This window comes from Zosterops lateralis, assembly GCF_965231275.1.
Source record: "Zosterops lateralis genome assembly, chromosome: 1".
Taxonomy (NCBI): Eukaryota; Metazoa; Chordata; class Aves; order Passeriformes; family Zosteropidae; genus Zosterops; species Zosterops lateralis.
This window is the reverse complement of record NC_139762.1, coordinates 119866270-119881390: the sequence shown is the minus strand read 5'-3', so window position 1 is coordinate 119881390 and position 15121 is coordinate 119866270. Positions and strand designations below refer to the sequence as shown.

General features: G+C 37.7%; 1 protein-coding gene across 5 annotated transcripts in view; it reads left to right on the top strand.

Moving 5' to 3' along the window:
* The window catches only part of EYA1 (EYA transcriptional coactivator and phosphatase 1), a 157669-nt gene that overhangs the window by 57190 nt on the left and 85358 nt on the right, over positions 1-15121 (top strand). Inside the window, exon 1 of one of the 5 annotated variants that reach the window (XM_083858709.1) lies at positions 9893-9919. The exons of the other annotated variants lie outside the window; for them this stretch is intronic. The gene's annotated coding sequence lies outside the window, so the exon portion shown is untranslated. Of the gene's footprint in view, positions 1-9892; positions 9920-15121 lie in introns of those variants that run through there. 5 annotated transcript variants of the gene reach the window in all.

The following is a 15121-nucleotide window of genomic DNA, read 5'->3' as shown; positions in this document are numbered from 1 at the left end:
GTTAATTTTATTATCCACTGGGCTTTAATTCAACATCATAAATCCAAAGCAAGGCTTGTGGTTTCTGATTGTCAGTTCAGCTCAGGGAAAGAATGAAAGATGAAGTGGTTATGTCCGGGAACAAATATCATATGGTGTCTGCATCCCCTCCAAAACTCAAGAGCCACAGAACTAATTTCAGCTGTTAGTATATTATTGTACCACCTTGGCTTTCCCAGGAGAGATGCAGCAGGTCAAAAAATTACAGTATCTGTAAAATGAGAATAATTCTGGATCAATATAATGCTTAAAAAACCTGGCATGAAAAGTAGATATTCTGCAGCTTTCCCTGTCTACCAAGTGGTTTTCACATTTTAAGTCTTGTCAAACCAAGCAGCAATCTTCCGCCAAATGGTTCCCTCACCAATTAGTCTGTCATGGGCCTTGTCAGTTCATCTTAACTTCTCTGCCGTATAGACTGAATGCTGGATGCAAAAGATCAGAGAAAATAAATGTTTTGCTTTCTCTCCATGTAACACAGCTTTAACTCAGCTGCTGAAGTTATGAAGCAACAAAATTCCTCCCAAGACCCCAAACTCAAAAAATAAACAATCACATCTCCAGCAGGACCAAGAGTCTTACACCCTTCCTAGCAAGATGTGGTGTAGGAATGGTTAGAAGGGTAAGGAGAAATATATAACAGATTGATCAGTATCAGAGAGAGTGATCCTCTCTACCTGTCACAAACAAAACGCGAACACCTTCTTGATCCTATAGAATACCTAAGAGAATAAATTCCCCTGGCAAATAAGTGTGGGTATTCCCTCATAGAAGGAGAGTTTAACTGGCTTGTGTAGAGAAAGGCAAACTTTGTATATTGAGTAATGAAACAGTAAATTGTGAGAGGTGGAAAATCGTGCAAGGTGAATGTGGGCATTCTCAGCTTTTGCTGACAGCTCATGAACAGCTGGAGAGCAAAACCTTGAGCCATCCAGCTCGTGGTGCCACAGGAGTGTCCTCACTGCCAACATAATTCAGAATATCACTGATTCTTTCTTCAGGGGTTCAGATTAAGAGAGATGATAGAGTGAACACAGAAGTGATCTAATAAATACATCCACTCCTTTCTCTTGTCTTCAGAGTAAAGAGGAGGGAGATAAGAGTCTGACACGCCTTAGGGCAGTCACCCCTATGTGGGAGAACTCCGGGGGAAGGCATTTGTAATGAGGTTAAGGGCGAGACACTGGCCTTTTGGACAGTGTGTTGACTTCTCTGATAAATGTTTTCAGAAAAGTAATTTCCAGTGCTAGCAAGGAATTATGTAAATGGAGAAATAATCAGATAAAGTGATCAGGAGTGAAGAAATGAAACAGTCATTCAGAGTTCAGTTATGAAAAGATGATTGGAAAGCAGTATTCAGCTAATGAAGTTAGAGTTGTAATTGCTGGCAGGTGAGGAAACCAAATAAATTTTAAATGATAAATCAGTATTTATGTTTTTTAGACTTGGAGGAATCAGGATTTTTTTTTCTTTGTTTGATTTCTACTTTGTGAATTCATTTGCACATTTCAGAAGTACATTCTTTGGGATTTTCAAATCATGGAGCTAACCAAAGATCAATTCAAATGATTAAAATTTACTGGATTTACTTCTTTCAGTAGAACCAACCCTACAGAGATGTTCGTTTGGATAGCATGGCATTTGATGTTCAGTAGAGAAGGATGCCATGGTTTATTAGTTCTTCTGGGATTGAAGGAAAGAGACACATTGTCATATGCTAAAGGAGATATTAAATGTCACTCCCTTGAGCAACAATGTCTGTGTGGAAATCTTATAAAGTCTGGGTATCACTATTTTTATTATTTATTTTGTTATCACATTTCCACTGATGTCTGCCTGTGTACTTTCATGTTTATTGACTGTTAGGTGACATCACTGCTTTCTGATTGCAAATACTTTGCATAACTATTAGTTCTCAGTTATTTGAGGGAAGATTTGTCTGTATTATCCATGGATCTTTCTAGCAAGAGAAAAGCTACACATGCTTAAACAGCACTAAATTTGGAAATTTAGCAGGTATCCCTGAGCTGTGTAGTGCAGTTTTATTAAATCAGAGAAACTTACGTCTTGCAAAGTTACAAGCAAGCTTAGGTGAATGTAAAGATTTAGCAAATCAGTGTATCAAGCCAATCTCTTAAATCTCTGTAATTTATTGGATTTTTATTCATAGTTGTGAATTTCTAAACCAAATGTAAACAGAATTCTTCAGACCTCTTATTCAGGGTCTCTAAAGTCCACTTCTCTTACTAAATTAATAGGAAACATTTTTACTGCATATTAACTTACAGCTATTTTCTCATTGTCATTCATTTCAAGTCATTTTATTGTACCCATTCAAATTTTGAGGAACTGGTGTCTTGGGGAACTGCAATGCATCCAAACACGAAGAGATAACTAGACCTGTTTCCAGCAACCTGGACTGTGAAGATAGGCTGCAGCCAGCAGCACATAGCCCTCTTGAGGTCAGAAGGACAACTGATAAAGTTGCTGCTTTAGGATGCATGCTGAATATACTGTTATTTACTTACTGACCAGAAAAACGAGAGGCAAATGCTGTAATTCATCAGCTAGTAGAGAAAGATTTGTATAAGCCTCCTGCCGTGCTTGGTATACCAGATATGTCTGAGGCAAATTACTGTGATGGTGATTCTGTTTGAATTCAAGCTTTAGAGATGCATACACAATATTTTATGGTATTTTGGAGGTGAAGATATTAAGAGTGTTTTCTTCTTCAGCTTTTTTGGGTTTCACAGAGGAACAAGAGCCAGCTGAGGGGCAGCCACTCTCCATCCCTTGGATTTCCCATTTTCATCTGTTCCTGAGACCACCACACAGTTCCTGAGACTATTTCTGAATTCAAAACCATTCTAGATACAGATAAGGGCTCAGGAGGGAGAGCCTTCATTCTGGATGCTTGAGGGCTGGGTAGGCACTTTATCAGTGGCTGCAGGGGCTGGGGATGCTTCAGTGTTTGGCCAAAGCCCATTGAGGCTTGGTGGAACAGAAGGTGTCCTCAGCCAGGGCAATGAAGCCCTTGTGTTCCAGGCACCATAAGGCATCACATGCAGCATAAAGCCTCCAGCAGTTTAATTTGGGTTTTTTTCAATAACCAATCATCTACAGTGGAGTACATTGGTGGAGTATATTTCAAACTAATTCATTTTCAGGCTACTAAATTTTCCAAGGTGTCCCTAATTTAGGCTTTTGTGCTTTCCAAAAGAGCTATTAAAAATCAGCCTGGTTACAAAAAATACCCTGCTGGTAATTACAGTGGCATTAGATTCACCAAAGACCAATAAGCATTTCTGAGTTGCACTCAGCACATTCCATATACAGATAGTAGATAGATTGCATTTTTTTAAAAATCAAATTACAAGAGATAAAACCAGGTTACTCAACTTTGTTTCAAGTATCTTCAAGATATTGCATTTTTCAGGTACCACTGCAAGAAGAGTATTCTGCCTCTGCCCAGTGTGCAGCACCCATGCTGTCTCTCTCAGCTCATAAACTGGCATCCAGTGCAAGATGCATTTTCATTTGTCTGTGCCCAGTTTAACAACATTGTTCAATGGAGGTGGTTCCGTATGGAGATTCCTGTGTTGTGGAAGGCAAGGCATCCCTAAAGGTGTATTTTCAGGACTTCCTCGGGTGAATCGCTTGGGTGGATATGAATGCTTCACTCTTTTGGGCATGCAGATGTAGTACAAGACAGGGAGGCAAGGGCAAGGATTTGTTTTTTTTAGATACTGGAATCACAATTTTGCTCATTTTTAATTCTTGTGAAAATTTCTTGATACCTATTTCCTTCTAAATTAGTGACAGGTTTGCAGGGAAAAAAATTCTGACTGCTCTCTGTGATTTTTTTTTTTTCTCCTTGAGCCCAGGTTTGAAAAGGATCTGTCACCTTGTGTTTGTGGGCTTAAAGTGTAAGTGCAATTATGAATAATTGGTTTAAGAATTAAGTAATTCTTCAGAAAGGGAGATTTTCAAGCAGGATATATATGTAGAAAATCTGTATAATGCCCTTAATTAAAAAAAAAAAAAAAATCCGTATTAGCAGCCTGGAAGTATCCAAGCAGTAAAAAGAGTTTAAGCTTTGTTTACATTTTGGCTGCAAGAGGTGCCTCTCTTTAAGTATTTAGATAAACAAACCAAAGCTGCTGTTTTCATTAGCATGTAACACAGAGCCCAGTTTCCTTACCTGAGAGAAGGTTAAACTAAAATTCAGTGGCAGAAAGCAATTTGATATCCTGCAAATATGAGTCTTGATAAACCTTACGCTATGGAAAAAAAACCCCAACAAACCAACCTTCAAATTTCGTACCTATTGACATTGCTTAATAAAAACATCTCGAGTGCTGGTGCTTCTGGGTGTGTTTCCAATAGCAATGTGATTGCAAGGCTCCCTGGATAAAGTTACCAATCCTTTGAATTCTGACCTTCAGTCTAAAACAGCTTTAGAGGTTACTCTTTTTCCTTTTTGTGAGATTGCAGAGAAAAAGTTAATGCTGCTGGAAGGAAGCGGGGGAGGGAGCTGGGCTTGGAGATGAGAACTGGGTCTTTGAAGCCATCTGAGAAGTTTTCCTCTGGCCTTGATTTGTAACAACAAATATTGGCAGTCTGAGTCAGTAATTATATGAAGTTTCAAAATAGAGCTGAATCCTCTATTTTGAAACTTCTGTGAATACAATTACTATTGAGACCCAATTGATTCTAAGGGAAACGATGCTGCTGGGTTCAACAAAGTCCAGATTCTTGGGGCAGCTGTAGCCATCAAAACCTGAGAGTAGCTTAAGTCCATCATTGTGTCTACAGGGAGGGGACACCTCAAAAATGGGTCCCTTGCATCGACTGGAAGTGTCTCTCTCTCTCCCCTGAGGATAAGGGTTTGGGTGATCACCTTTGACTAAATGCTTAATTTTAGATGATTACACATAGGTGAGAATGTAGCTTCTGCTGAACAAATGATGGTCATGGTATAATTACTATAAGGTTAAGAAGAATTTAATGTGTTAAATTACTTAAAAGCAATTTCTGGGAAAAATCTCATTGCAAGTATAAAATAAATCACAGGACTATTTTTACTTAGACTTCCACTTTGTCCTTGTCTTTGTCCTTCTTTCCACTTTGTCCTTCCACTTTGTCCTGTAATGCCCACAATGGGGATTATTTCCACATGTCACTTTTAGAAGATATTTCACTGCTCCAGATCACCATAAGAAAAATTTGTATGACTGAATGATTCAAAGGATGAACATATTTACTGTATTCAACTAATGCAAGGTTCATAATTTGAATGTGTGTTTATGAGTCACTTATATAAGTCACAAATGCAGGTTTGTCTTAATAATTTGTCAAAGTAAGCCTGGGTTCCTGTTCTTTCAATTTTCTTTCTAATTCTAAATGCTTTAATCAGTAATTATCTTCTCTATATAATATTTTTGGTGGTTTTGTGCAGCCTTATATGTCAGTAGCTGAAAAATTATGTAATAATTGGCACAAATAACTAAAATACAGTAATGATCCACTGCTCCATCTACTGTTGAACAGTGACATGAATAACACTCAGGAAAAAAAAATACTGAATGCATTTAGGAAATAATAACAAAATGGAATTTGCAACAAATAAACCTATTGTTTCTGTGGTTAGTGAACAAGCATCTTTTTCTTGCAGAGTAAAGTATTCTGAGTATGATTTTATTTAGAGCTGAAAAACAAAGATGAATTTTCCATCTTCCTTTTCACCTTATAGGAGGTGCTGACAAAACTGGTTTTGTTCATGTTAGTGGGAAAAAGTTGGAGAAAAGACAGTCTAAGATTACTGAGCTGACTCATGTCATACAGTGCACTGTATTCATGTCACTGCCAAAAATGTAAGTTACTGCTGTGAAAAAAAAAATTGCAATGGTTTGTAAGTTCTACCTTTATTCTAGTAGCACTAAATGAAAGATGAGGAAGGCCTAAACAGTTGTGGGAGGATGAACTATGGAAAAATGGCATGTGTGTGAAATGATGTGTTTTATAGTCTTTACAGAACAACAGGGCTTGATTATTTTGTCAGCTCACTGGTAATCTCTCATTTGTAGTGTGTTCTTCCTGCAACCCAGTCTTCCGAGGAACTACTGATTATAGCTTTTTATCACCTGTTAGAATGCTAGCAAGCTGCTTCTCATCATCAGTGGTGCATTTGATTTGACTTGTTCATTTTTATAAGCAAATTATTATTCATATATCACAGCAAAGGATGATTATTTTCAAATTTTATACAGTTATGCTGGAATAAAAGCCTGAAAGTCAATTAGAAAAATTAGCTCATTCCTAGGGAAGCTCACAGATTACAATTTACTCCTTCCATTTCACCCCCTATCTTGTAAACAGATAATTCTTCAAATAACTTTCTTCAGACACATCTATGTTGTCTTCAGCAGGACTTCTTTTATAAATAGTTACATGTTTATGTGTGTTTTGAGCAGAGGTTTTTGTGCAACAAATAAAAATAACACTCCATTGATTCTTAGGTACTGTAGACAGTATTAAAAGTTCCCCTGTAAAACTCTTGAACTTTATTGAAAAATGGAAAGTAATTTTCTGTAGTTCAATTTAATAGCTAAGACATTGCTAAAATGAAGACTTGTAGTTGGAAAAGCTACATAACTCTTAAACCTGGAGTAGATCTCAAAGCTCTGCCCTCAGGATGTCACAGACCTGGTGTCTCAGTCTTTAGGGAAAAGCCATCACATTTGGGTGGAGCATCTACTTCAGATGATCTGGAAACCAAAGCTTTTCAATATTTTTGTGTGCCAATCATTCCCTTCATGAGATTTCTAGAAGAGACAAGTAATGCAGGGTGTTTAAAAATATCCAAAGGGAAATTATAGTATTGGATACATGTAAGATTTAAGTTCATCTAGGAAACCTTTCCTTCACCCTGACAAACTACTTTTGTATTTTGCATTTAGAGTACTGAGTATATATATAATTTACATTACAGGTGCTTGTGAAAAAAAATAAGATATATATATATACACACACAGACTATTTTTTCCTCCCTTTAACATATAATGCTTTTAAGATGCAAGAAACCTACTGAAAAAACAAGCATACTTTCACTTTGGAGAAAGCCAAATAGCCATGCTAAGGTTCAAAATCGACTTTGAACACTTCTGTGGACAATCTGCATTTGTTTATATCATAGCTGTCAACTATTTCAGAATCAAATGTAAGTAATGCATTCATTCAAAAAGCTAAAGCAACATCTACTTGAGATTAATAAAGATTACTATTTCCTATTTTAAATTATATTAAATAGTTCTGTAATTTGTACTGAAGTAATGGATTGAAAACAACTACAATTGCATGCAAACTAGCAAAACTAGCAAACTAGGGCCAGCAGTTCATGCGTGTTTTGGCTAAGGATGATGGTTAACAGCACATAACTTTTCTTATAACACATTATGCACAGACCTTCATCCAGTATTAATTTTATCCAATATGTCTTGAAAGAATATCATTAAATTGTTAGTCGCAGTCACACTGATATTTTCTGGACAGAACACTTTAAATGGTTGACTTCTGGTGTTTTTACTATTTGTATTTACCAAGGTCTTTCTACTTTTGCTCATATGAGTAGCATGAGACAATATGGGCTCCTGTCAAATGCTGCAAACTTCTGTTCCAGCCAGGGATGTCTCTAGGCAACAGCTGCTACGTGTAAGATAAAACTTGTATGGAGGCATAGGAGGGATATTGCTGCTTCAGAGGGTTCTGACGTTGCACTGCAGTTGTTTATGGGAAGAGCCAGGCGGTGGTTTCAGGAGCAATGGGATACATCTTTTGCTTTAGTGAAGTGTGGTCTTCCTAGGCCTTTTTCTGATATTAACTATTTCAGTCGTATTTCCTACTTGGAGACAAACATATGATCATCCCACTGTTCCATATCCATCTTACATCTAATTTTTGTTAATTACCAGAACATCTGTAATCGTGGCACCTAAGCGCCCAATAAATGTTGTGTTCCAGATGGGCCCATTTTACTTGTGCTAAAACAAGTGTGTGACACTGCATATGAAGTTAAAACCATATTGCATGAGTAATGGTTGTAATAATATACCCAGTAGCTTGTTGTGCATTTGATGTTACGTAATAGACCTGGTCCTTTACTTCTTAGGACTCTTGAGATGCCAGCTGCATTAATGGGAATGCAGAATCAGGGCAAATTTAGACATGATGTAAACATATGCAAATCCCACTGAAATATCTGTTCCAAACCCAGTGTTAGTGCAATTGTGGTTTGAAAATGATGTTGGGTGCCAGTGACCAAAAACCCACCCTGCACTGATTTGGTATGCAGTTACTGGGAAGAACAAACCCCAGAAGATAAGTGAACAAACCTCTTTCAAGTAGGTTTCAAATCGGTGCAGTACTCAGCTGTCATAATTAGATTACCTATTGAAATAAAAAGAACTGCACTCACTTAAACCAAATGAGGATCTGGTCCACAGTATCAGCTGTAGGATAAGTTCATAGGTTAGACCCTATCACGGGGTAATGATATACACTAATCTGAAGTCCAGTCTTCAGACATCAGATAAAGAACTTTAAGGCACTGTTTAATGGCTGTATAAACACAGAGGACCCTACTTTATCTCATATCCCCCATCTAGATCATTTATATGGCTTCAGTTCCCATACTGCCTACATGCCATATTACAGAAGAGATTAAAAATTCAAAGCTGATTCTTTTCTTGCACTGCATCGTCAACACCCTTTTTCTGATCATCTTAGCCTCTGTGTAATTTATCCCATGTTTATCCTCACATCATCAAGCTCTGTACGTGTGTGTGGGGATCTGTCTTATTTTAATTAAATACAGAGACTGGGCACACTCCTGAAGTTATTACTTAGATATAACTCCCAGTAGGGACTACAAAATAAACAACAATAAACCTGTTTCAGTAATCTTTACATTTAAAATACTACTAAAATTTATTAATACATTTGCGTTATTTGGGGTTTTTTTTTTCAATAATGGAACGAAATAGATTTATACTAAAATTTGCATGCATCATTGAAGTCACAGTCTTCTTTTAAAATATTTTTTTTATTTCCATATCATCATTTAAGTATCACTGTTTTTGAGAAAGGGTTTTGAGTTACATTTTCCAGTGTTAGGTTGTCCCTCACAACAGCATGATATTTTTTGAGTTCTTCTAGAAAAAAAAAAAGAGCTTCTGCTTTATTAAAGTGTGTGCCTGATATTATTCATTTAATGGATGTAGCTCCTACAGCCAGTGAAGCAAAGCGTGTCTTTATATCTGATTGGATAGGGCTTTTAAAAAATAATCTTACTAACACTGGTAAAGAATTCAGTGGTAAGCATTTTCCAGAAGATGGTGGCTGTTCCAAAAAAGCATATAGTTCAGAATGATTGCATAGCCTTATGTTTCAAGGTTTCAGTGACTTTTACCTGATAAAACTGCATGACTCCATAATAACTAATTCGTATTCCTTTCACAGTTTAATATAGAACACGATAAATAGTTTTCTCGGTGTGAGATGTGGTTTGTGACTCTGAAGAAGTGATGGGATTGTGTTTGTACTGGCTACGCAGACAGGCCCAATCGAAAGCTGCTTATTTTGACCTGGGTTCCCATATATGGTGTGTGACTGTCCCAAGATCCCTTTTCTCCGCTAAACAAAATGAAATCCTAGGTGCGTTCTCTGCTCGAGGTTGACTTGTAGCTTTGCAAACCGATCTGCTTCCCTCAAGTATTCCCAATGTACTTGCTACAAAATAATGTCTCACTTACTGGGATGTAGTAGCCAGAAGATATTTCTCCTCTAGAAGTATTGCTTTCATTCACAGATTAGTTAATTGAAGGTAAGGATATATTCACAGTGAATAACCACAGGTTTTTGTATAGAGAAAAAAACGTTTTGTTTCAATCTGTTTATACAGTATAAACTTGCGGGGAGGTTGTTGATTTTTGGTTTTGTTTTGGGTTTTTAAAATTTAGTACTTAAGACCCGGCGTGGTATTAGGACTTCTTTTTTGGTACTACAAATCGTTACGCTGTTTTCCTCATCATATTTGGATTACGCGCACTGGAAAAAAGTATAGAAAAAATTAGTGTTACATGAAGTGAAAGATACTGTCTGCATAGTGGAAATGCTCTGGAGAATGCTGGTCAAATTTCGTTACTATGTATGTTATAATGTTTTTTAACATAATGTATGTATTTTTAAAAGAGTAAGGGGTTTGGTTTTTTTATTATGAGCAACTAAAAGTTCTGTAATAGAAAAGCATCATAAACCCATTTCAGTTTAATGGCTTACTAATTAAATTACTTAATTACCTATTGATTGGTAAAAGCTAGGGTTACTTAATGCACAAATTTAACTCTATGCAACCCTCTCTCCCTTCTTTGGAAACATTTGTACGGTCTATGGAAACCTAAAATACAGTTTTAAATTTTAAAACTTTAGTAAGTGATTAGCGATAATTAAAATACAAATTTGACTATATTTACAACTGCTTTTAGGCGTACAGATATTTAATGGTTTAAGTGGTTTAAACCATTTTATAAGTCCTAGATATTTTATTTAATAAAAACCTTTAAATTGGAGAAGGCCAGCTTAAATAGTTTTAGCAGACCCTTTACAAGGTTGCAAGAATCTCAGATATTTGAGAACAAATCTGTTACATATCCAATCAAAACGGCATGTCCGGGCGTGCACGCTGCCTGTGTGCTCTTAGGAGTATCCCTGTTTAGCTTCTCTCATTGATATAACGTTGGTGTAATTCCAGTTATTCTATTAGCACGGCTTTAGTTTAAACCCAGCTCACAGGAGGGGGACGCTTCTACGGACTTTCAACTTTGTAAATGAGGAGGGATTTTCAGGAGTTTTTCTGGGGTGAGGCTGAGGAAGGTGCAGGGCAGGGGGGCGGCGGGGGCGCGCAGTTTGCGCGGCGGAGCGCGGCAGCCCCGGCGGGAGGGTCGAATCCAGACCGCGCAAGCCTCGCTGGCTGCAGTTGTGTTGCTTTTAAACCAATAAGGCTGGGACGAGAGAATAGCTGCGGTTTGCGTTACAGAAAACAAAAACAAAACCCAAAGGGAAAAAAAAGAAAACAACCAAAAAAAAAAAAAAAAAAAAAAAAAAAAAAAAAAAAAGCAGGCGAAGTGAGGAGGAAAGCGGGCGCGGGAGCGGCAACGTGCCCCCAGGCAGTGCCTGGGCAGACTCACAGGCTGAGCAAACAGACGGCGGGGCTGCCGGCAGCCTCCCCTGGCCGCGCTTTGTCTGCCCGGCCCGGCCCCGGCCCCGGCCCCGGCCCCGGGCGCTCTGCCCCGCCGCGCCATGGCAGGCGCGCTCTGACCGCGGAGCTGCGCGCCGCACCGTGAGTACGGGGCGAGGGCACACCGGGCCGGGAGAACAGGAGAACGGCACCGGGGGAAAGGGAGCAGCCCTGTCCCGGCTGCCGAGCAGAGCGGGGTCCCGGGCGGCGCTTCCTTTCCGCGCCTTCTGCCGCCCCGCGCTCAATTATAAATCACTGGGCGCAGCGGTTAATTCTGGCCGCAGTTCAGGCTGGGGTTTGTAGGCTTTCCCGCAAAACAGATGTTAGGAGGTTCTGTTTATTGTGATCGGCCAGGTTTGGGGATTCTCCTGTTTGATTTCCTCGAGCGCTAATGGTTGTGCAGAGAGGAGCAGCGTGATGGGGAGAGGTTGAGTGGGGATGGAAAGAGACGCGGACGGTCCGAAACCAGCAGACCTTGTTGAGAGAGACATGAGAGCGTGAGAAAAATAATAAAAAAATTGGGAGGAAGAATGCCTGACAGAGACAGGCATTTGACAGTGCTTTCTGAAGCAGGAAATCCTTTCGCTTAATGTGTTTAAATTTTCCAAACACCAAAGAAAACATGCAGATCCCCACAGGAGGACTTTTCAAGATGACAGAATAAACATCTACACAACGGAAATATTTGACGTTTATTGACATTTTAGGTGGCTTATTTAGAACGAGGATCTTAGAACAAGGAAGTCAGAGACCTTCTGAAGTCTCATTAAATTCACGTCTTGCTTTGGAGTAACCAAGACCCACCAAACATTCTCTCGGTGTTTCAAACACCAAGAGGAAGGACTGCCCTTTACACTGCAAGATTGATTCTGGGAAAAAAAGTAAAGGTGTTAGTGCGCTTTAAAATGTTTCTTTGAAGGTGGTTTGGTCTTGGTGTGTTTTTTGCTTTCTTCTCTACGTGAACATTCAAAACTGAGGTAAGCGGAGGAGATAAAAGCTTTCCGGGAAAATAAAATGATAGTGGGTTTCATGTAGTTTGTTTAAATTTAAAAATGAGCATTGGGAGAAATTTGGATAAGAAGTGGAAATGTGGTGTAGTGTATCGTTGGAAGTTTTTAACATTAGATACCATGTATAAAGATTATTTTATTTTCTAGTTCGCAGAACACAAACTACTGGTTTAAGGTGTCAAATAAATTAATAGTGTATAGATGGATATGCATGTGTGAAAGTACATACTTCTGTGTGTATACACATTGCAGAATTTTAGGTGTATAAACACATATGCACACAGCGTTTTCATGTTGCTCACAAAGCCATGACATGCAGTTTTTAGCCAAGCACCTCACTGCTGTCAGAGTTTTCCCAAGGCCTGGAAGGGTCTGGATATGAGCAGCCATCCCCTCTCAGCAGTTCTGTGCAGTGACAGACAGCTTCAGTTATGCTTCACCTTAGGAGAAAAAAAGAATGAGTAATCATTTTGTTTGAATTGCAATAAGTATGAAATATTTCTCAGGAGCCAAAAAAAATCTTGGAAAAGCAGAAAGACATTCTTACATGGCTGGTCATAATAGAAGCATTGTCACATTGTAGTACTTCTTTCTTAAAGGGAAGAAAGTGTTGGGATTTCAAAATGTTTCATTCATGAGTGTATGAAATGAGCACACAGGAGAGCACTTTAGAAGAATTTAAACTGATAATTAAAAATTAAATAACTGCAATTACCTGCTTTTGCTTCAGTAAGTACAATTTGTCTTTGATGTGAATATCTAGCAAAAAAAATCCAACCTCCTCCCTTGGAGCCCAGCGATATATGATTATTGGAAGAGTGAAAGCATTACCAAGTTTCCGGGGTTGCCAGCAAGGTGCCTTTCTGCAGCCAATTTGCATTTTAGTTTTGTAACATTTTGGCTGTTGAAGCCATTGTGTCGGTAGATACTGACTGCATCCTTCTTTTAGGGAGGTAAAGAGTGCTGTTGGGAAAAAAAGTCTCTTTATCTCCCTCCCTCCACTCCTTCCTAAAAATGACAGATTTTTTTTTTTTTTGCCTAAGAAGGAACACCCTCATTTGAAAACTGCCATTGTCTTTGAAATTTTCTTCTTTAGAGTAGAACTGTGTTTTAAGAGAAAATGTGTGTGCTGGCTATAGTTTTCTGGGTTAAATTCTTATTTTCACTTCGAAATTTTTTTTCAGCTGGAAAAATGTTTTAAATTATAGCCATTAAAAAAATTGCTCCTAGCAAGCAAAAATACTGTGGAAAAGCTGTAATTTAGACAAGTACTACATTTTATTTGCTTTGTGCTGCTGAAATTTAGAATCCCTTCCCATTTACAGTTTACTTTTCACAGAACATTATTAACTTTTTGGCTTCATACATGATCTTCTGTCAGATGCTTTTGATTTGTAATTTAACAAAGTATAATAAACAGTGCAAAAGTCATGAATTTTCCTCTGCATCCTGAGCTCTGTGGTAGGGAAAATGTGATAAAATGTGTACCTTAAGTCTTGTTTGATGATCTCTCAAAGCAAGTTTGCCTTCTGGAAATAATTTCTGGGGTTGAAGAGCATGGTATTAACAGATTTAATGTGGCTATTCAATGGATTGGTGGAGTACTATGTGAGGTTTAACAAAATGAGAGAGACAAATTGAACATCAACAAAACCTACATCTGTGAAGAATTATAAATTTAATTAGAAAAAAGGGCAAACTTAAAAGACCTCATTAACTAATCAGAATTTGATGTTACTGATTTAAGATTCTTAAATGGATGAATTTTAAGTAGCTTTGCTGTATCATTGTCCTTTTTTTTCTCGCCATGTACTACATAGTGCCCAATCTGCAATCTGTATTAAGGAGAAAGATGTGAATGTTACTGACAAAAATCAAACTATACAGAGTAATGTTTTTGAGGCATTAAGAAGAACATGTATGCCGTTTAGCATATAAGGCTTTCTTAGTTTAAGCAGAGCACTGAGTATGAAGGGGATGTGACAGCTTTTTTTTTTTTTTTTTTTTTTTTTTTTTTTTTTTAATATGACCCATTTCTGTCTGGGTAAGGCAAAGCATTTGGGTTTTTTCCCCCCACTTTTTTTTTTTTTTTTGATATGTGAGTTACGTTGCCAAACTTCAATTATCCAGAAACCTGTTGACAAAATGGGAATATATGAGAGAAAGCACAAGCACACACCACCCAGAAATGTTTTTCTTCTATGAACTAACTGGTCATCACAAGTGTGGTTCCTTACTACGTTGTAATTTTGTACTGCACATAAAAAACTGAAAGCATGTGAAGTGTAGCATTTTGTAAACTGTAACTAATTTCACTCACATCTGTGTCTAATTGTTGTCTGCATTCGCATTCTTGAGAGTAGATTTATTTTTCCTGGACCACTCTGTGGATTCAGCTGACCAGCCTAAGTGAGGATTAGTTGTTTTAAAGTTATTTTGATTAAAGAGTCATTTTTAAATTTGGTAACGTGCAACACATGGTTTAAATAATCCTTGAGACACAAAGGAATATATCTAAAGTATGTCTAATGAAAATGAAAATTGTGGATATGAACTTTCACAAATCATAGAGTGTTGGAGGACATTTAAGGTATATATTTAATTCACTTTGAATTAGCTGGTTATTTTTTTTTTGCCCTGTCCAACAAATACATAAATGAGATCTTTCTTGCTATGCACATGCATGAACATGTACATATGTATATAATATATATATTTTCAAATGTACAGTTGTTACTATTTCTGTAAAAATTTGGTACTCAAAATAGTGAGGATTACT